Raw genomic sequence first — 22,143 nt, forward strand, 5'->3', positions numbered from 1 at the left:
CTTGCTCGAGCTGCGCATACACAGAGATAGCCTAATGAATGGCGAGGCTAGCCAGTCTCAAAGACGGATCACAGACTTCTTCAAAGCAGACACGGGACAGCCGCAAGAGCCACTCCCACAGCAGAGCTCCCCCTCGTCTCACACCAGAGGCACACTAATCGACCGAGCGATTGAACTGGGGAAATCCAGGCGCCCACGACTGCGGAGGACTACACAGCATCAACGGAGGCTACGTCAGAAGATTCGGAGCACGCTGGCCAAGCATGCATGACGCCCGGTCAGACTACTAACCATGGAGGAAATTGATGAGATTCGCCAACGACCGATGCTAGATCTCTTGTGACTCAGCCCATTTTTGCTTAGTTTTTGCTTAGTTCACATCCACCAGTCTAGGATCCCATAGTATATATCTTTGTTTTGTACTGTTGTTATTTTGTTACTATGACTTTGTATCAGATCCACCACCTTGTATTTCTGGTCTCATAGGTCACTATGGCCTTTTGAAGACGTTAATATAACATTTCATTTCTCTCTCTCTCTCTCTCTCTCTCTCTCTCTCTCTCTCTCTCTCTCTCTCTCTCTCTCTCTCTCTCTCTCTCTCTCTCTCTCACTCATTAGCATCTCCATTAGATGGATTAGCATTTCATTATCACGGCCCATTAACATTCTTCATGACTAGTTGCATCTCACTAATTAGGCCTTAATCTAGTTGTGTGTGGGCATGTCCTTGGCACACCCAAGAGGCCACTACCCTCCATGGCTAGATAGGTTTGATTAGGGAGAAGATTAGCATCCAATTTTTTGCATTTTTAAGTCACTTTTGTGTCAATTTTCTAGTGATTTGCACCTCCAATTAATCTCTCCATTTTCGCAATTGCCTAACAACATTAACCTCATCTCGAAGTGCTCGACGCAAGCTCTTAGTGGAGCCTTCAAGCTCTGGAAACCGAGCCCGAGAACTCCATTAAAGCTATCCTCAAAATTTCCTAAAAATAGGTGTGTGTGTGTGAGTTTGTGCCTGTCGAATTGAGCTTAAGAGTTTATTTTCCGGAGCCTTTCCACGACCAAGCTTGTGGGCTTGGTGGCTAGCTCAAATTAGTAAAGCCATTCTTGGCTTGTGGGGTCCGGGGTTCAAATTGCCATACCCAAGTTGGGCAAGACGGGTGGACCCGAAAACGGCATTCAAATCAACTTTTTGTGAAGACCGCGGGTCCGCTGGGGGAGAGTCCCACGCTTGACGCGCTGGCTTATGCGCCTGCCCAAAAGGCGCCTGCCCGTGCTTGCCCGGTAGGTGCCCGGCCTGCCCGACGTGCCCCCTTGCCCATTGGCACTAGCCCGGCTTCCCGCGCTGCTCCCAGCCTCAAAGCTCCAAGGCAAGTAAATTTTCAAGGCCTTTTAAGCCCCTGCTCCCACGGAGCAGCAATTCCCAGAGGCTCAAAGCCCCAAGCTTGTTATAAGGCATTGTTCCCACTGTGTGGCCAGGTCTCCCAAGCCTCGAATTAATTGGTGCCCCACAAAAGCAACCATTCCCACGGCCTCAAGAGATCACCAAGCAACCACTCAAGACCATCTTCCAAAAGCAACCAAAGGCTTTGATCTCAACAATTCTTGTCCGAAGAACTTCAAAAAGCTTTTATTTGGCTATCTCAAAACCTGAAGCAATACGGGATCTCCAGTCCAAGGGTAGATTCCAATCATCAAAGAAGAACTCAAGGCTGTGAAGGGTGACTTCACCTCGAGTGAAGAGGTACTTCACATTTTATTAAAACGATATTAAAATTGAAATCTTGCAGCCAAGCACAACTTCTTGCAATGTATGTAATTGTATTTGTCTACATGGATGACATTATGTGCTTTTGTAATGGGATAGACATTGGCATTGGAGAGTCTCCAAATTGCTAAAATCCTCCATGTGTGAAAACTTTGTGACAAATTGTATGAGAAACACCGCATGCTTGGGCTCTCAGTGTATAACCAAGATGGAAGAGAGCATTAATTTTGCATAAACCTTTTCATAGGATATTTTAGCATATTGTTGCATGTCATTATGACGCATGGAATAAAGCCTGATTGTACCACAAAAGGGGGACAGAAGTACTCGTTCGAGGGGAGGATACAAAGTCAGACCATGAAGCAGTTGAAAGCAACAGCAGAAGCAACAAAGGCAAGAGACCTGACAGAGGATCAGCTCACATAGTAGAAGACAAAAAGGACGAAGACGATAGCAGCGTTGTCTTTTATGAAGACCCATTTTGAAGATGCAGACTCTCTACTTGTAGGGGAGGACTTTTTTTCTTGTGTGGATACCAGATTATCATCCTGTGTGGACATCACTATCCTTTGTGGATCTTTTTGTGTGGATTTTACCATCCTGTGTGGACTTTATTTTCCTGTGTGCATATCACCATCCTATGTGGATTTTGTTAGCCTGTGTGGATCATGCATCTTCAGTATCTTGTCTTAGTCCAAACCTCAAGGGGAGGATTGTAAAGTGTGAGCTTTGTCCTAAGGTGTGAGTCAAGGAGAGGAGAGTGGATTTATCCCACATACTGTGGTGCAAGGCTGTAGAGCTACTTAAAGCTCATTTCTTGAATCAATAAACAACAACTCATTTTGCACTACATGCTTGTCTATGGTGAGCTTGTGCTAAGCTAAGTCAACACTCACGATTGTGTTTATGGGGGGGTCGGGAAGGGGGGGCTGCTCAGGAACTGTGTACAAAGATGATGCATACTGGCCCCACGCCTCTGTAGAAGTAATGGCAGGGGGAGGGGAGTGCTCATGAAAGAACCTCCATGCCTCACGTGAGTCCTGACTCAAGAATATCTGGTATAGATCCTGCTCTAGGCGAGCCAAAAAAGCCCTCTTCTTCCGCCGCACTAGGCGTCGGAAGTCAATCTGTGACTGCCTGTGAGTGATGTCCCCCAAAAGCACCTCCTTCTGAAGTCTAGCTCTAGTGTCCCAGCATTCCTCATCATACCAGCTATTCTAGGGCATGCTTCCCGAACGGCTTCTCTGCTCAGGTTGGGTATGTGGGTATGCCTCTGTTGCTGCATCATGTAGTGTATGTGTCAGTATAGTAGTAAGCTCCTCCAGAGGTCGCCCTGGATCCTCTGTGCACAGGCGTCTGTAGATCCCATCTATGTATACAGAGTCCGTCTCCCGTGTAAAGGTGTAGCGAGTAGGGGCTGCTGCCCGTCGCCTGTGTGCTACACTAAACTGAAAAGAAATGGTCAGCGACACAAGAGCATGATCCACTGCCACACCAACAGGTCTGGGTCCAACCGTAAGGTCCTGGATACTAGAGATGAGGCTCGGCTGTGCCATGACATAATCCACTGTGCTGGCTCCATGTCTGTGTGGAAAGCACGTAAAAACCCCAGCAGCGGGAAATCTCTGTAGGCCATTCAAGATGACCAATCCATGTGCAGTCCCCATGTCTATCACGTGTCGTCCATACTCTCTGTGTTCTCCATCCTGTGATAGTCTGGATAGGCCCGTCTCTGCAACATCCAACTCTCTCAGCATCTCCTCTGAAGTATCATAAAATAATATCTGATGATGGGCAGTCCTAGCATCGAAATCCCCTAGAATGATGATGTCACCATCTCTAGAGAACTCCCATATGTCATCATCCAGAATAGAGAAGGGGGACTGTCCTCTGGGTGGTGCATACACTGACGTACTCGGGGGAAAGTAGCAAATAGCAATGTAAAGATATCTGCTTGTCTCCGCTCTCAATCTCACCCACATGTACCTAGCTTGCTCATCCCTGCGGGCTATATGTATCAATGGCTACAACTCCTCCCTGAATACACTGCCACTCCTCCTGAGCCCCGCCCTCTGTGCTCTGATCGTGTCTCCTGTCTACAAGCTGTCTCCCATCTATATCCATTAATATGAGGCATAGATTGCCCCGGTGCCTGATGTGTCTCAAAGTAGAAGACGATGTCTCTTCCCGTAAAACTATCCTCAAAGGCACCCACATCAAGGCGCATAGATCCATGCCATTCCAGGTGGCAACTTTGAGTGTGGTCCCATAGGTCTCGCACCGTCATGTGGAGCGCCGCTCTATATTCACCACTCGGCCATCTCTGTAGAAGGCCGTCTTTCCCTTCTCCCTTGCCGCTTGAATCTCTGGCATTACCTCTCTCATATGCGCCAGCAGTGTGAGAGTGAGGTCATCTCCAAGGAATATGCCCGTTTTCTTTAGTGTAGGGGCATTGACAGGATGAGGACTGGGAGAGCATATGATCATGATGGCCTAGTGGCTGAGCATTTCACGCATGCCAGAGATTTACTAGCAGAGCTTCTAGCGGTTATGTTTAACCGTGCCATGTGTGAGGGCTTGCCTGATACTTGGAGCCTATCTACTATTGTACCCATCTTCAAGTCGAGAGACCCCATGGAGACTGGGCTATCATGATTGGACACACATTGGCACGGTTGTACGCATCTATTCTTGAGCAGCAGCTGAGTAGATGGGCAGAGAGGGAGGGGATACGCGCAGCCAGGCAGGCAGGTTTCAGGAGGGGTTCTTCTACTCTAGACCATATCTTGACACTCAGAGCCATCATTGAGGAGAGCAGAGCGCATGGGAGACGGATCTATTGTAGCTTTGTGGATTTCCGCAAAGCATTTGACACAGTGCCCAGAGCTAGATTGATGCGCAGATTACAGCAGATGGGAGTACCCAAAGAGCTCATTTGGGGGGTCATGGCATTATACAGGTCAGTAGTGGGGCATGTACGCACCCCGGAGGGTCTATCCACACTGGTTTACTCCACTATTGGGGTGAAGCAGGGCTGCCCGCTCTCTCCTACTCTATCTGGTATGTATGTAGATGAGGTTTCTGACTACATTGAGAGAGATGGTGATAGAGGTGCACAGCTGGTAGGGACATGGATTCCACTATTGTTATATGCTGATGATATTGTGTTGATCTCCAACTCTCCGGAGGGGATGCAACGTCACTTGGATGCTTTGCATAGGTTTGCCCAGGAAAGTGGTTTGTCCGTCAACCTTGGTAAAACCAAGGTCATGGTATTTAATACCACCCCACAGTGGATTCGGAGATCAGCGCCTGGCTTCACATACAGCCAGGAGAAGGTGGAGTATACAGATGCTTACACTTACCTTGGAGTGGTTTTTAGTGGGCCAGCATTTTCATTAAGGAGGGCAGCAGAGACTAGATTGACCAGAGCCCATGCAGCATTGGGTAGATTGGAAAGGATGTGTTCACAGGTTCACTTTCAGGAGCCTCGGACGAAGCTCTGGCTCTTTGACACTCTGGTGGCTTCTGCATTGCTTTATGGAGCTGAGATTTGGGGCATAGTAACAAGGAATGACCGTTTTCAGGTCTCCGTTCCCCGTTTCCATTCTAAGTTCCCGTTCCGAATCCCCGTTCCGCGTTTCAAATGTGAGTACTCGTAACAGGGAATGGTGTTTTATGGCAGTTGCCGTTCTGCATTCCTCGTTCCGGTTTCCCATTCCTGGTAACTATGATTTGGGGACCTTCACTGGATCATCATGGGAGGACGGGCCGCAGGGATGGATGGGGGGACATGGAGAAGCCTCTAGTCTCTATGATCTCGCGGCTCATTAGAGCCAAGGCTTCAATACCACATGCTATTGTACGAGCAGAGCTAGCTGCCCCCCCACTGGTGGTTGAGGCGCTCACGAGATCTGTCTCCTTCATGCACCGCATATGGGAACTTCCCATAGACAGATATGCACGCCTTGCACTTGAGTCCTCTTGACAGTTAGCCATGCAAGGAGATACAGCATGCTGGTACGGGGAGATGACATCATGGTTTCAGATGCATGGGTTCAGCATAAACAAATTGCCCCCCTTCTAGTACTCACTGGATGCGCCCTCTCTGACTCTTACACAGTCCGAGGTAACCAGACTCATTCGCCAAGATTTGACTCAGCTAGACACCAAGAGGACATGGATACAACCAGCACAAGAGCTAGGCACGAAGAAGGCTTTCTACAGAGAGCATCTCATCCAGCTTACGGAGGATGGTTTTGTGACGAGGCCCAGCTACATGGACACCCACTTGTCTCATGGAATACGATGTGCTATTGGCCAGATTCGCACATCTTCACACCAGCTGCAGATCGAGACCGGGAGATACAACGGAATACCAGCAGAGGCTAGGACATGCCCCCTGTGTGACATCGAGCCTGAGACAGAGTTGCACTACACATGCCACTGCCCCGTCTACTACGAGATACGAGACCGCTTCCATTGCTTGTTCAGAGAGGGCTTTGGACCTTTCGCTAGAGTCATGCGGTACAAGGATCAGAGATGCCTGTTAGGGAATAAAGGCCTAAGTGCCTTGTATTTACTAACTTATAAGTTAAAAGACTTATAAGTGAGGGGGCCCAAGTGTGAATGGCCCCCTAGTCACTTACTCATATACTCAAAAATGAAGCCCAAAATGAATAGCGTGGTTTTTTCCCAGATTTCAACGAGCTCTCTCTCTCTCTCACGCCTTTCTCTGCGTGTGCTTCTACAGCGCCTCTCTCTCCTTCCCCTTCACTCTCATTGCATAGGACAGCAAGTAGGCTCTCTCTCCTGCTCCCCCACACATGGTATCAGAGCTTTAGAGTTTCCAAGAGAGCCATCTTCGCAACACAGATCAGAATTCTGTTTTTGCTCGCTGCGGGAAGGATATTCAACCGTTTTCGATCAACTCTGTCGCGAAGGGATCCTCTCACCGTGTAGAATCGACCTCCGGTGACAGTTTCCCCAAAATTAGGGTTTCAAAAACTGGCGAACAGCAGCCTATTTCTGCTGAAATTGACCAATTTCGGGGTCAATTTGATGCAATTTCATTAGGGCAAGTCTCACAGGTCAATCTTACAGGTGTTTCCACCAACGAGGTTCTGAAAATTCAGCAAACAGGTGTTTACAGGTCTGATTTTTGCCCTAAAACAGGGAATTTCAGCAAGCAAATGATGTAACACCTTGTGGAACCTTGGTAAGGGTTTGGCAGTGAATGTACGCCGTTTTGGGGTGATTTCGCGTGAATTTGTTCGCTGTTTTTCTGTAACAGCAAGCTGTTTTTGCCCATTGCGCACATTTGGGCGTGTTTAGGTCGGCAAAACAGGGTCTCCAGTGTTTGCAATCACTCAGAATGGCTTCTAGCAGTGAAAGTGGCAATTTGTTGCACATTCGCAAGCTTGAAGGTGCCCATAACTTTGCTATATGGAAGAAGCAATGTTATAATGTGATGTTGCAGAAGAAACAGCGAAACCTATTAAGTTACAGGGTGTGAAACCGGTTGTGAGTAATCCGGACAGCAAAGCTGAATCCATCACCCTCCCGGGCGGAGCCATACATAGAACTTTCAGATGGGCTGGATAAACTGTGTTGGGTTGCGATTGTTGTTGTGAGCACTTACATCTTTCGAAATCAACGATTCCTTGATTTGTTAACAATTTTGCCTCTGATATTTGTGTGATCATGTTGCAGGCCTCGCCATGAAGCTTTTGATAGTAAGCTTTTACACTGATTGTTGTAAAGTCTTTCAATCTTGTTTTTCTTTTGTATGGTCGCCAATGTTTGTTTTCGTTGTTGCAGGCCTTCTCCAAAAACCATTTGTGCTTTTCTTGGCCTCGAAGAATCGTGCATGCATATATGTGGGTAGTAAGCTTTTGCAAATGTAGATAGGTGCCTAAATCAGAAAGTATTAATTTTTTGTGCCACAACAAGGGTGTAGTCTTTTATATGATGAATTTTTTTAAGCTCTAAATAGTAAATCTTTCAAGCTTGAAAAGAGGCCACTTGCTTTGACACCTACATGAATAAGCAGGAAGTTGCCTTATTCTTTGAGATGTACACTAAGGTGTGCATAGACTTCACCTTGATAAAAGCATCAGCTGATTTGTACAAAAAGTTCTGTGACAAATGCAAGATTGATGAGTTTAAATCACGCATCAGTTCATTTACTTTGAGTGTTTATGGGAGCCTCGACCAGTTTTTGCTTCACAAGATGAAAGCCCTTCACTTCTGGCAAAAAACATTCCATGAACAAAAAGTATAATAGCGTTTTGTCTTTTGATCCCTCAGAAGGCCCACAGCGCTTTAGCCGCGGCCCCGGTGTGTGGTGCAGGCTGAATAAGTGCTCTCAGAGTCTGCGAGTCACATAACTCTTTCACTTACAGGTCTATCAAAGTTTTTTATTCATTGCTTTTGTAAACTTCATCACAAACAATGTGGCCAACATGTTTGTTGGGGAAAATGTTGACCAGTATAAATTTGAAATACGTCATTGAGAAAGAGTTAAAGTAATTGCAGCTCATGTATGGGTTTGTGTAGGAAGGTATGCGGTAAAGGACTACCGTATGTGCGCACTGTGTTTACATGGGGGCTACCTAATTTTGAGACCATTTTTGAACATAAATTATGTGAGTGGGGATTAACAAGAAGCTCTTTAAAAGTCTTATCTGTTATACATGAAGCTTAAAATATACAAAAAATGCCTAGTTTTCATGCTCTTCCATATTTGAAACAGAGGAGGAATGTCGAAAGCGAGCAAATTTTGGGAATTTGTTTTATTGTAAAGCTATGATTTAAGTGAATCTATGGATTTAAAACCGAAGAAGCCGTGAATTAAAACAAAGAAAAGGCATCTTGTTTGATAGTTATCATGCATAACTCACCAACATCATAGAATTCTTGGCGTAATACGGTTGTGCTCGTTGCTCACAAAAACTCAATAATTATGCCAATGACTCTCAAGCAAAAATATATATTTATTCACTACCTGCATAGTGCAAAGACACTCTAAAGAGAAGAAAACGTTGAAGGAAAAATAGAGGAGAACAAAAACACATGTACAATGTGTACTCAACCACCTCTCTTTATATGGATTCAAAAAGTCTTTTGATTTTCCACTTTCATGTGTCTTTTCATTTTCTTGACTCACCTTCACTTATGCACTTAAGATGTTTTGAAAAGATTTATATTTTTTCGAGATTGGGGGGTCTTAGTGATTGCAAAAAAAAGGATGATATTTTAATGTCAAATTTTGGTTATGTAATAAAACCTCTTGCTTATCTTTGTGGCAAGTGTGCGCGTGTGCATCCATGCATGCGCTCATAATCCAACATTATACATTCTCTACGTGCAAATAGATTGCATGACATTTTAAAGAAAGATTAACGAAAATTTGCATCAAAATTTTGTTTTTTTAAAGTCACTAATTGTTAGGTTTATGGTCCTTAATGTTGGAAACCTTAGGCACAATTCTAAGGGGATATTCTTTATGGGTTTAACTCTTTATCATACATGCTAAAATCAAAAGTCTAAGAGGCCATCGTGAGATAATGTTAGAAATACTTTTTTAAATGCATATAATATTATTTGGTTAGAAATAGTTTTTGCGTATATTTTTATACAAAAACTTTCAAAGCAACAAAACCATAGCAAAACTCATACTTTGAATAAAAATTGTTGTTTATACTTTTGTTACAATGAGAGAATAACACCTATTACAAACTTTTGTTACAATGAGAGAATAACACCTATTTTTCTTGAAGCTTGTCATTTGGAAATGCTTGAAAGCGTTTTTTAAATCATTAAGTTTCTCCTTGCCTTTGTTTTTCATGGTAGTATTGCTAAGTTCGATTAAATTTGGTGTGTTTGTTTCATACTTTTCAAGAAATATGAGTAATAGAGATAAAAATAGAACCTTAAAAAAACCTACTTGATCATCTATATAAAATATGCTTTCGTTCACTTGATCTTTTGGAAGACCATTCCCATCATGAGAGTCAATGCCATTTACAAAACTAGAAGCCCTTTAGGAAAATTATGACCATAAGTAGACAATTGATATAAGTATGAATATATGACTTTTTAATGGAAAAAAATATTATGTTTTTTCTTCATTTTGAGCATGGAGAGCATGTCTTCATATGCGACTTGAATGGAACATTTTTTTTTTTTGGTGAATTGAGATCTTTTGAGATCTTAACTTGAGATAAATAAAAGTCTCCTCCATGGGTAGCATCATATAGACAGGCCATGCAATATAAAAGTGCATGGTCTATCCACGTGATACTAGCTATGGGACATTCCTCGCATAATTTAGGATAACATGAAATGAAGTGTGAAGTGTTGAAATGGAGTTTCCACAACATGAATGTGTGGTCAATGATATGTGTTCTTTTTTGGGGGGGGGGACGGGAATGATTGTAATTTCTCCATCACAAGTAGTGCATATAACGCATTGTCTTCATTTCTAATATTAAGTTGGATATTTAGACAATGACTTGATCTAAATCTTGATACCTTGCAATGTATGCATGCCCTTTAAATCCATATACCTTTACGTGATCTATAAAGCACCTTACCTTACACACCATGTAAGCTTTAATGTTCTTAAAGATGGTAATAATAGGAGTTGATTGATTATGCTTGGTTTTCTTGAAATGTAGAGTATAATAGTCTATTCTCTTTCCTTAAAGCACATGCCTGCTAACTTAATTTCCTTCTCTAAAAACTCATTTACTCTATCTAAGAGTACAATACGCTCCAACATAGGAGTTTTATCTATATTTGCCGATTTCTTTGGACACCACCTCAATGTATTTCTTCTTAGTTTCCTCATGCAAAGGCATTATGATCTCTTTTTTGTAATCCACTACGCTAAGTTTGCAAACTTAAAGATGATAGAGGGGCTATCAACCACTGTGAAATAGCTAGTGACAATCATAGGAAAAATAATCTTAGCACACCACAATAAATGGAAGAATGTTGGCTTAATTACATCATGGAAAGACACCACTAGTGGTTTGGAAGCTTGTGCATAGCATAGCTCATGCCAACAAGTGAAAAACATTTGATTGTTTTAATGGATTTTATTCTAAGGGAATGCATGGTGTCCATTCGGCATTAAGGGATCCCAAGGAACATGAGGTACTTGTATTGGTCCCTCAATACAAATTCATGGCCAAGAATTTAAGCACCTTTCTTACATCATCCCTTAATGTGGGTATTGCATTCTCAACTAGCAAGATATATATTTTTAGAAGCTTGTGCTAAGAAACATTCTTGTGATCTATGCATGTGAGAAAAATATGAAGGCCCATATGATGGAGAAACCAGGCATACAATTTATGCCTAAGTAACTCTCTTTTGCTGCCATGACTTGTTGAAATCTTGCTTAAAGGTTTAGCTATGCAAAGAGTGTCTTCAATCAAGTACGGAGTGAGAGGCCATCGACCCTTGTCGCACTGAATTCTAGCCTCTTCTTTCCGAATCTCAATAAGTGAGGTCACATGTGGCCAACACAATCACAATCATCACTTGGCCACCTTCTCAAAGGAGTTTCTTACTCATTTTCTTAAGCTTGTGCAATGTGTAGTACTACCCTCAAGGAGCCATCACTATGATGCATTTTTGTGGGATTGCTACCCAAGTCCGTGACTCAATTGATGAGCTTACAATATGTTGAAAGTATTCTTGGCCAAAATCTAAAATATCTGGATTGAGCCATTAGAAATTTGGTCGATCCTTGAGTGTTAAAGGAACTGATGAGGGATGATTCAATAGGAATGTGTATGCTATATGTTGGGAAATCCTAAGAACATGCCTCCCACCTCATGCCAGCCTATCAGGTGGGCACATACGTGGCTCATATTTCCAAAAAAGGTACATCTACCTCAAATATAGCCAATGAGACAAAAACCAAACACAATTTTCCCAAACATTGATTGAGACTTAATTAGAGTAACAAGGCTTATGAGCACACACGACAAGGTAATGGGGCAAGCAATTGGACTAGTTGGGTTGGCTAGCTTGTGTGCAATGGATGCGTGCATATCATGTCCAATACCTTAGAGATTAAACATAGAGATGGCAACACTACTCAGAAATTAGATTATACTTCTTCATTAAGGTATTATTGAGAAAAGATGGAAAGAATCTTTTGGGAAAAGGTTTAGAACTCCAGGACTTGCTTGAAGGTTAGCTTAAGGTTAGAAAATGGATAGGAAATAGTTGGCTTTGTCAATAGATTGAGATCAATCAAAGATCAATTTGCACACAATTGATCCTTTTGAAGTGTATTTTTTGATGAAAAATACAAGACCGGTTTGCTACTTAAGGATGTTGGGGGATAACGGACTATGACCAACTAGACACAGTCCTCAAAGAGAAGTAGCCTACACCAAAGTTTGAGTATGTCCTGTATCAACACAAGAAGAGTAGAAGATCTTGAGGAGCAAGGAGACGGTAGACAAGATGGTTACTTCCAATTTTAATACCTCTAATGATGATGTTGAAGACTCAACTAGTGGGGCTATGTTGCAGAGATGCCATAAATGTGGCAAGCTAGGGCATGTTATTAAGGATAGATTTACCAAAAACCCCTTTCCTTTGTGCTGAAAGATGAATTGTCCATCATCCAAATGCTGCTACAAAGACAAGTTGAGAGACACCAAAGGAAAGGCAAACTTCATGTAGTAGAAGAAGATCAATGTCCCAATACCCATTTCAACTATGAGTCTACAAATACTATTTTTTAGAGTTTTTGGTGTCGTATGCTCTTGTGATGTTGTTGTAGCTTGTTCCTCAAGTTGGAATTTTTATGTGAGATAGCCTTGTTGAATTCTTGGTTGGTCCTTATGTTTGCTAACCTTTTGTTTGAGGGGATGCATGTTATCTCAAGGGCCTTCATGATGTCAACTTACTCGTGTTGTCATGTTGTCACTCAAAAAGAGTTCTCCCGGGGAGGACTATCAAGGAAAATAACTCTTTGTTCCTTCCCAGGTGTATCCACTTTAGTCAAGGTCATGTGCATGCCTTTCTAGTGATGTGCATATCTCATGAGGTGCGAAACCCTTTGCCATCTAGAAGGATTATGTTCACATACCTATTGCCACTTGTATAGCTCATGGAAAAGGCTACACAATTGCAAATTATCTCCCTTGATTCCCTCTATTTAGGTGGAAGAATCCCTCAATCAAGGGAAACCCTAGCTACCCTCTCTTTCCTATGTAGTTTCCTACCTCTAGACACATTGAGTAAGGTAAGTAATGATTTTCTGAGTTAACCAATGATATTTTTTTTTGCATCTTTGGTCTGAGTTATGGTTGAGTCCATTGGCGTCTTACTTAAGTAATAAAACATCCATTAAGTCATAATTAACCCACTAAGCATGCAATGCTCATTTATTCTCGATAAATCAACCATATTCTATGCAAAACTTAAATAAAAAATGGATCTCCATAAGGTTTTAGAAGAGTGTACAAACTACTAAAACATCTAGAGTCGGGTTATGAAGCTAATATCACCCTTGAACCATGGAGTATTTTAGCTACAATTGAATGAATGGTATACTATAGAAGAACAAATCTTGGGCAAGACTTATTGAATTTCCCTTCCAAGGATGGATTGTTTGAAAATTTCCCCATTTTGATCAAAGGGAAAATCCTCCTACAGGCAAAAAAAAAAGTGCTTATCTACCATCTTTAATACAAAGGGCTGACTTTCATAAGAAGGGAAGATGAAAATCAGCTTCTATACCATACAATATCTTAAATATAAGATTGGGGTATAATAATTTTTATTATTGAAGATTATATATGTAATAAGGGGGCCATATTTACTCAATACAAGTCTTAAACATCAGATTTTCAAAGACTTTTATTTGCAAGTCATATGTCCTTTCATACAAGGGGTGATTCCCTCTTGGAGGCACAAATGAGTCAAGTGATTCATCTAGCTATTAAAATACCCATTATTTTTTCAATAATTATATATTAAAATGGAGATTCCTTCCATAACTGTTATATAGTTTTTGCTTGAGGGATAGGTGAAGGATAAACAAGTATTTTTGAGCACTATGCTCATTTCTTGTGATGGGACTATTCTTACTTGATTCTCAAGGTCACTCGTTTTTCCTCCTAGGGAGGAAAGCCATTATCACAAAGAGACTAGTTACCTACAAGCCATTATCACAAATGGACTAGTTACCTACAAGAAAATAATTTTTCTTATGTAAGTACTCATATTTTATGAGGATACAAAGGTATGGTGAGTGATAATGCTTCTTCGTCACCACCACCACCAAATTATGGGACTATTCTTACATGATTCTCAAGGTCACTGCTTTCTCCTCATAGAGGAGAAAAGGCCATTATCATAAATAGACTAGTTACTTTCAAGAAAAAAATTCTTATGCACATACTCATATTCTATGAGGATCCAAAGGTATGGTGAGTGTGTGATAATGCTTCTTCGTCACCACCACCAAAGTATCGTTGTGTACTTTTGCTACTCCCAAGTTTTCCATGCTTGAGGAGCAATGAAATGACTACTTGGGTTGAGTGATGATGATGCTTACCTTGTTTACTAGTGAGTGTATGGGGCTAATTATGTTTCGATTTCCTTTATTTTGGTATAAGCTTCATGGCTATGGTGAGGGTTTGGGAGTGAACTTAACAGTGAGCTCTTGCATCATGGCAAAATGCAAGGTCTCTTTCTTTATGAGTAGTGCTACATCATCATTTCTTGGGAGATTGGAGGAGCATGTATCTCGAGATGTTTTTTTTTTGGGAGGAGAGAGTCTCTTTAGTCTTAAGCCTAGGGAATTGCCTGATGAGATGAGCATTTGCGTTATAGTAATTGAATTATAGCTTCTATTGTCCTTTATCACTAGACTTCTTGGACTTATTTTTGTTTTAAGAAGAAACAACTATGGGGAAAGGCTTGCTACTTGCAAAAGCATTAGAAGTGGGAACAATAGTATTTTTCTTTTGATGTGCAGCCAAAAATACATGTCCAACAACACTTTGCTTAATCCTTAGTTTACTAGATTGGGCCTCTTGTAGTAATACAGAGACAAGACAATTAAACTTCACATCATCTTTACCCTCTATCACAAGCCTAAAGATGGAGGAAAAAGTATGATAAGAATGTGGCAAACAATCAAGAATTGTCTGCACAAGAGTGGGACAAGAGTACTATCACGAATAATCTTAGTAATAATCTTTATCCTCTATCACAAGCCTAACGGTGGAGGCAAAAGTATGACAATAATTTGGCAAGGCATCAAGAACTATCTGCACAAGAGTGGGACAAGAGTACTATTAGGAATAATCTTAGTAATCATGATGAACTACTCATTGGGATCTTTGATCCCCATAGGAAAAACATCCATATCATCCTCCTCATGCATAACCCTTAACTCTAGCTCCTTACATGGGTAAGCAACTTTTACCAAATCATTCTTGCATACAAAGAAGCTAGCCTATCCCATGCATGTTTTGTTGTTAATGTTGAATGAATGTATGAATTGATGGAACACTTAATGGAATTGTTCATTGGACTCCAAGTATAAAATTCAAAAAGTCTTAGGGTAAACTTTCAGCTTGCCACTCATAGTTTAAATTTAGCAGGTTTAAATTGAACACATTTTGGGACCAACTTCACCTCCAAAGCACTGTGCTAAGGTTTTGCAGAGGAGGTGAAGCCCTAAAGCCCAAGGTTGAGTTTTATGTTTACTGAAGTCCGTTCTAATTTAGTAGGTCCCAAATTAGCATGTAGGCTCTAGCTCACGGCAACTTCATAAGGCCTCCAAATCATATTGAAAGGGTCTTGCATCCGAGCTCGTTCAAGATAAGTATGGATTTTATTTAATGATTTGCAAAACTAAAAGCCTAAGGTTAGATCAGTTGTACCATTTTTAGTAAGTTGGCTCTAGTCTCTCTTTACCAAGTTTGGCTATGCCACATGTGCAAAGTAGCTTGCACTTACTTTTTGGGATGTTAGCAAGTGTGTGTGTGTGTGTGTGTGTGTGTGTGTGTGTGTGTGTGTGTGAGTGAGAATGTTCCCTTGCCAATTTCAGGTCAAAAGGAAGAGGGGATGAGATTGGAAGGGTGAGGAGAATATAAGTGTTAGCTTATGCATAAAGTTTCACTTTTGAATGTTGAATTCCATTGGTCCAAGCAGTAAGCACTTTATTTGAGACTCTTTGGCAAATGCAGACAAGTGTTTGAGCATGCATGAGTTTCATTTTAAAGTGTTTTCTCATTGGTACATGTGGTAAGCATTTCAATTCACTACTCTAAGAAAGTTTCAGAGAATACAAAACAAAGGGCTTGTTGAATTCTTCTCTCTCTCTCTCTCTCTCATGTTTTTCATTCTGGTTCTCATTCTCTCAAGTTCCAATAGTGGAAAAAAATGCAAGCTTTCTTTCTCCGTCACACGGATCTCAAGAGGTGGTTTTTATGCTCAAGTACTTGGCTATTTATGCAAATTCAAACAAGTGAAAGCTTTTTCTTCTTATTTTCTACTATTCTATTGTGCTAAGCTATGCTAAGATCTTGCCTTGAGTAAGCACATACAAAATACCAATTCTCTTGCTTGAAAAATACTTCTTTCACCCTCATCTACCTCTTATCCCATAGTTATTTCTTCTCGTTGGGGTGTTTAGGAAATGGGAGGAGGGTTGCACCATGGAATCTTGAACAACACCATCTTCTTGGTTCAAGGAAAGCTCTGAAAGAGCACAAGTTGTGTTGTGATCAAAGTTCTCTTTGAGAGAGAAATATAACGCAAAGACCTTTTGGAGGGGGGCGGCTCCAAGAAAATTTGGTCCTTAGCAAGTTGTCAATCTTTATTGTGGTGTTCTCTTTGAATTATGTGCATGATTTTAGTGTTTTAATGTGTAATTGTGTAAAGAAATCAGCTCGGCACAACCTATGGTCTCCTCTTTAATCTCTCTCTTAAGGAAAACTCTCCCTTTCATGAATTAACCTTTTGTTAAATCTAAAGTATTATTAGATTCTCTGGCATTGGTATCAGAGCTGAGGTTACTCTTTTCTTGCCTAAGAAGAGAGGTCCTTGAGTAATCTATGAAAGGTTGGAGTTTTTCATTGCAATAGGGTAAGTGAGACTAGGATCATTATCTCGATCTGCATGTCTGTTTATAGGGTACGAGGGACACCATCAAGAACTATGGTCTTAATAATGGAGTTTTTAGGGAATTGTTTACGACTTAACGACTATTGAGCTATTAGCCACTTGATAGACACTGATGCCAACTTAGCCCTATCAAGCCCATTCTACTACTCTTTGCAATTCATAATATTTTAAACCATGAGTGTAGTTACTCGAGTGCTAATTCTTGAGGGATAAGAGGAATAATAGCCAAAGTTTTGGAAGTGCCAAAGAAAGAGCTAGCTTACACATATGTTGGAAACTTGACAAGTATTCTATCTGCCTGAACCTTGACAAGTGTGTTTTTATGGTAACATAAGGCAAGATTTTAGGACATATTGTGTCTAGAAATGGCATTTCTACTGACCTTGCAAAGATACAAGTGATTGTTGCTCTTCCAAGATCAACAAAGTTAGAGAGGTATAAGTCTTCATGGGCATTGTGGATACTATCACAGGCTCATTTACATGTACGCGATCATTGCAAAATCTCTCTATGCACTCATTACAGAGTTCAAATGGAACGAAGAATGTGAAAAAGTATTTCAACAATTGAAAAAGAAACTTATTTCTCCTTCGATTTGAAAGCTCTTGACTGGAACAAGATTTTCCACGTCCATGTAGATGCATCAGCTTACGCTATCAAATGTATCTTGGCTCAATCTGGAGAAAACAACATGGATTTTCCAATCTTTTACTCCAGTAGACAACTCAACAACACGGAACAAAATTACATGACCACGAAAAGAGAGGGATTGGAAATGATCTACTGTGTCAAAAACTTTAGATATTACCTTCTTGCCAATAAGTTTGTGTCTTTGTGGATCATCATGCATTGTTATCCTTAGTGAACAAACCATGCAATATGGGCCGTATCGTTCGATGGTTTTCTAATACTACTCGAGTTTGATTTCATAGTGGTGGTCAAAAAGGGAACTGCACAAGAGAATGGACCATTTGTCATGAATGCTACATGGGGAAGCCAATCGAACATGATCACAACAGCTCCCAAGTGGGCAAAGTACACTGTGGAATACATAGAGCAAGGTGTTTTACCAGAGAACTTGAGACGAGCCAGAATACGATCAATTCAACAAGAAGCAAAAACTATGCTTTTTGAAAACCACCTTCATATAAAAAGGAATAGATGACAACTTAAGAATACGTGTTGCAGAACATGAGTACCTATCAATTCTTGAGCAAGCTCACGTTGGCCTAGATGAAGGACACTTTTTGGCAGACAAAACTGTAAAAGTAATACTCCTAGCAGGGATTAGTGGCCTACTTCTTCATGGATGTGGAATATTATGTGAAACAATGTAACACTTGCCAATGTACTAAAGTACGGTGAGACGTGATGACATGCCACTGTGACCAATCAAGAGAGCAACACTTTTGCCAAATAGAGAATAGAATTTGTAGGGCCTATCTCACCACAGTCATATAGAAACTGATCAATACATTATAATGACAACGGATTATTTTGACCAAATGGGTAGAGACTAAATCAACCCAAAAGAATGATGCTAGATCCATAAAATAATTCTTATACGATAACATTTTCACGTGGTATGGCCTTTCAATTGAAATTGTGAGTGATCGAGGAACTCATTTCATCAATGATATGGTTGATTTTAATTGCATGAATTTATGATAATTCATTCTAAATCAGCTCTATATCACCCTCAGCCAATGGACAAGCCGAGAGCACCAAAAAAAGTATTTTGCACATTGCTCACAAAAATTGTCAGTGAATCTAGATCAGATTGAGAGCTGCAATTACATTCAATCATATGGCATATTGGGTAGCATATAAAATGCCACAAAATACAATTCCTTTCAACTTAGTGTTTGGGATAATGCTATACTGCCTCTGGAAGTCTTGATTCCTACACTATGCATAGCTCAAAGCTTGGGATGAATGGGACATGAGTTCTCTGACATACTAAAACAATTAGTGCAGTTGGGATGAGATTAACTTCAGTCGGTTATAACTATGTATGCACAAAAATGAAAATGAAACAATTTCATGACCAACATGTGAAAAACAAGGAATTTCAAAAGGGTGACTACGTCTTAGTCTGCACCATCAAGAAAAAAAAATTGCAGGGTAACGATCCATTTGTGATCAACGACATATCAACAATGTGGAGCCATCCAACTTGCTACATTATAGGAAGAGGTGATGTCAACTGGCTAAATGGTTGTAGATTGAAAAATTATCAATAAATCTCACCGCGGAAGTGCTCGAAAAAATACACTTAGCTAAGGAGCGAGACAGAAGAGAGTTCAAGAAGTTACAAATCAAGCACATGAAGAAGCTAAGTTAGAAATTTAAAAATAAAGAACAACATTCAATACCACTCATATTATCAAAGTTATTACAATAAACTGTACCTGTTGGTTGTTTTTTATGGCTGTTACGGATCAATGTCCGCTTGCAATCTGCAATGGTTCTATATGGACACATCCGGAGCGCCTAGAGGAGATCATCAATGAGCATGACTTTGTATGTTTTACGGAGACACATGAGAGCCCAGAGAGAGGACTACCTGTAGTCACAGGATTTCAGTGGGAGTCGACTTACAGGACCATCACCAGACAGAGTGCAGCTCGGGGGTCAGGAGGGGTGGCCATACTATTCAGACAGAGCTTACACAACCGGATACAGGTGATGAGTAGAGACGAGGAGGCATGCTATATGTGGGTACGACTAGAGCTCACCCACGAGAGAGGGCTATACATTGCCATATGCTACTTTTCACCACATGGATCACGATATGCTATCCAGGACCCCTACTCTCGACTGTCGGAGGACATTTCTCACTACACATCACTCGGGGAAGTCCTCCTCATGGGGGACTTCAACGGGAGGACACAGAGCCGACAGTGTGAGATCTATGATATGGAGCAGCCGGAGATCATGAGGGCACTTGATGCAAAGGACATGGGGATGAGTAGAGTGTCTGCAGATGGGGGACAAGACAACATTGGATATGGCAGACACCTTCTTGAGCTTGGCAGCAGGCACCATCTCGTTATTTATAACGGGATGGCGAGGTGGCCAGATTCTGGGGGATTCACTTGCTTCCCACACAGTGGCGGAGAGAGCACAGTGGATTATTTGTTGGGCTCTACCCAGACAGCAGAGCTTATACACTCCTTCAGCGTTGCACGCACACCGATAGGGGCGGATCATACTTATCTTACATTCTCCCTTCTTGCTACACAGCTTGCTGACCCCCCCGCCTCCCCCCCTCACACTTACACTACCATTTCTTTCACTCATGAGCTCACTCCTGTTTATATACATCACCTGCATGAGCACCTTATACACTTAGACCCCACAGCACCTCTGGACACACTCACCACACACATTACATCCATCTTACACGAGTCAGCCACTCAAAGTTTCCCTCCACGCACTGGCACTATGCCACAAAACAGGTGGTACGACGACGAATGTCGAGACCTACACAGACACCTACGTATATTGGAGATCAGAGGGGAGATTACACATCGCCAAGCTCAGCGCAAGATGCAGACACTTACCCGTCGTAAAAGACGGGAGTGGGAGGAGCACCAATATTGAGACATCTATCATTTACTCATGAGCCAGGATAGTGCTGAGGCATGGCGCCAGATCAAACCTCCCAAGCCATCCACTCCTATTCAGGACCCAGCGACATGGCACAGATATGCTGAGAGCTTATACGAGATCCCAGGACAACCACCCATACCTACGTCATCGGCTACCCGACCCACATCATCTACTTTCTTCACCACCCACATGGTGAAGAAAGCTATATCCCACCTACAGCATGGGAGGGCTAGAGATCAGGCAGGCCTACACGCAGAGCATCTTATATATGGCTGTGATGCATTGGCACCACTCATTGCCCACCTCTTCAACCGCGCGCTTTCAGAGGGATTCCCAGAGTCGTGGACAGAGTACACCATCGTGCCTATCCACAAATCTGGGGATGCCATGGATCCTAGCACATATCGCACTATCATGATTGGTCCTATACTGGCCAAACTATATGGCGCGGTTTTAGAGGAGGAGCTCAGTTCTCTAGCAGAGGGAGAGGGCATGAGGACACCAGGACAGGCAGGCTTCCGCCGAGCTTTCTCTACTATTGATCATATCTTCACCCTTCGTTGTCTGATCGACCAGACACGGGTGAGGAAGAGGAGATTATATTGCTGCTTCGTGGACTTCCGCAAAGCATTTGACACAGTACCTAGAGAGAGACTTTTCAGACGCCTGGCTGCGCTTGGGATTGGAGAGGAGATGGCATGGGGGATCTATGCATTGTATGAGCATGTATCTGGCAGAGTGAGATGCCCGGGTGGATTATCTGACACCCTTGTGAGCACCATTGGTGTGAAACAAGGTTGCCCTCTATCACCTACACTCTTTGGTCTATACATTGACGAGATTGTAGACTTCATCTTGCACAGGGGTGGAGAGGGTGTGGATATTGCAGGGACTACTGTACACATACTCTTATATGCAGATGATATTGTCCTGATGTCAGAAACGGCAGAGGGACTACAGCTACATTTGCAGGCCCTGGATGATTTCTGCTCACAGAGAGGACTCACGGTGAACCTTGGCAAGACCAAGGTTCTCATATTTCATACATCGGCTCAGATTCGCCGACAAAGTAGATTTACAGTAGCTGGAGGGGACATAGAGGTGACAGGCTCATATGTATATCTGGGGGTTACATTCACCGCAGCATCAGGGACCTTCTCCATGACACAGGCAGCCAGAGATAGACTTACCAGAGGATACGCATCACTAGCTATGATGGAGAGAAAGTGCCACCATGCCCACTTCCAAGAGCCCCGGACGAAGGGGTGGCTCTTTGACACACTGGTCACACCTGCACTCATGTATGCCTCGGCCACTTGGGGACAGGGACTGGCAGACTACGTATGGACACAGATAAAGAGGCCACAGATTATTATGATCTACAGGATGATTCGCAGCAAGCCATCAGTTCCACACGACATTATTAGAGCTGAGCTGGCTCCACCACCGATGTTGGTAGAGGCACTCTTTCAGACTGTTTTCCTTCTTCACAGATTCAAAGATATGGATCCAGATAGGATCTCTCATAGAGCGTTCATTGCATCTAGAGAGATGGCACAGGCAGGGGACACTAGCTCATGGTA

General features: G+C 42.1%; 1 protein-coding gene and 1 long non-coding RNA gene across 2 annotated transcripts in view; one reads left to right on the forward strand and one right to left on the reverse strand.

The window, feature by feature from the left end:
* Positions 1-22,143, reverse strand: part of LOC147453072 (uncharacterized) — a 113,803-nt gene that overhangs the window by 14,999 nt on the left and 76,661 nt on the right. The gene's annotated exons all lie outside the window — the stretch shown is intronic.
* Positions 7,296-7,959, forward strand: LOC147453073 (uncharacterized). The gene is made up of 3 exons (XR_015189017.1): positions 7,296-7,400; positions 7,484-7,506; positions 7,592-7,959. It is a non-coding gene; the product is annotated as an uncharacterized LOC147453073 (long non-coding RNA).

The sequence above is a fragment of the Adiantum capillus-veneris genome, chromosome 8 (genome assembly GCF_014529385.1).
Source record: "Adiantum capillus-veneris isolate H3 chromosome 8, ASM1452938v2, whole genome shotgun sequence".
NCBI lineage: Eukaryota > Viridiplantae > Streptophyta > Polypodiopsida > Polypodiales > Pteridaceae > Adiantum > Adiantum capillus-veneris.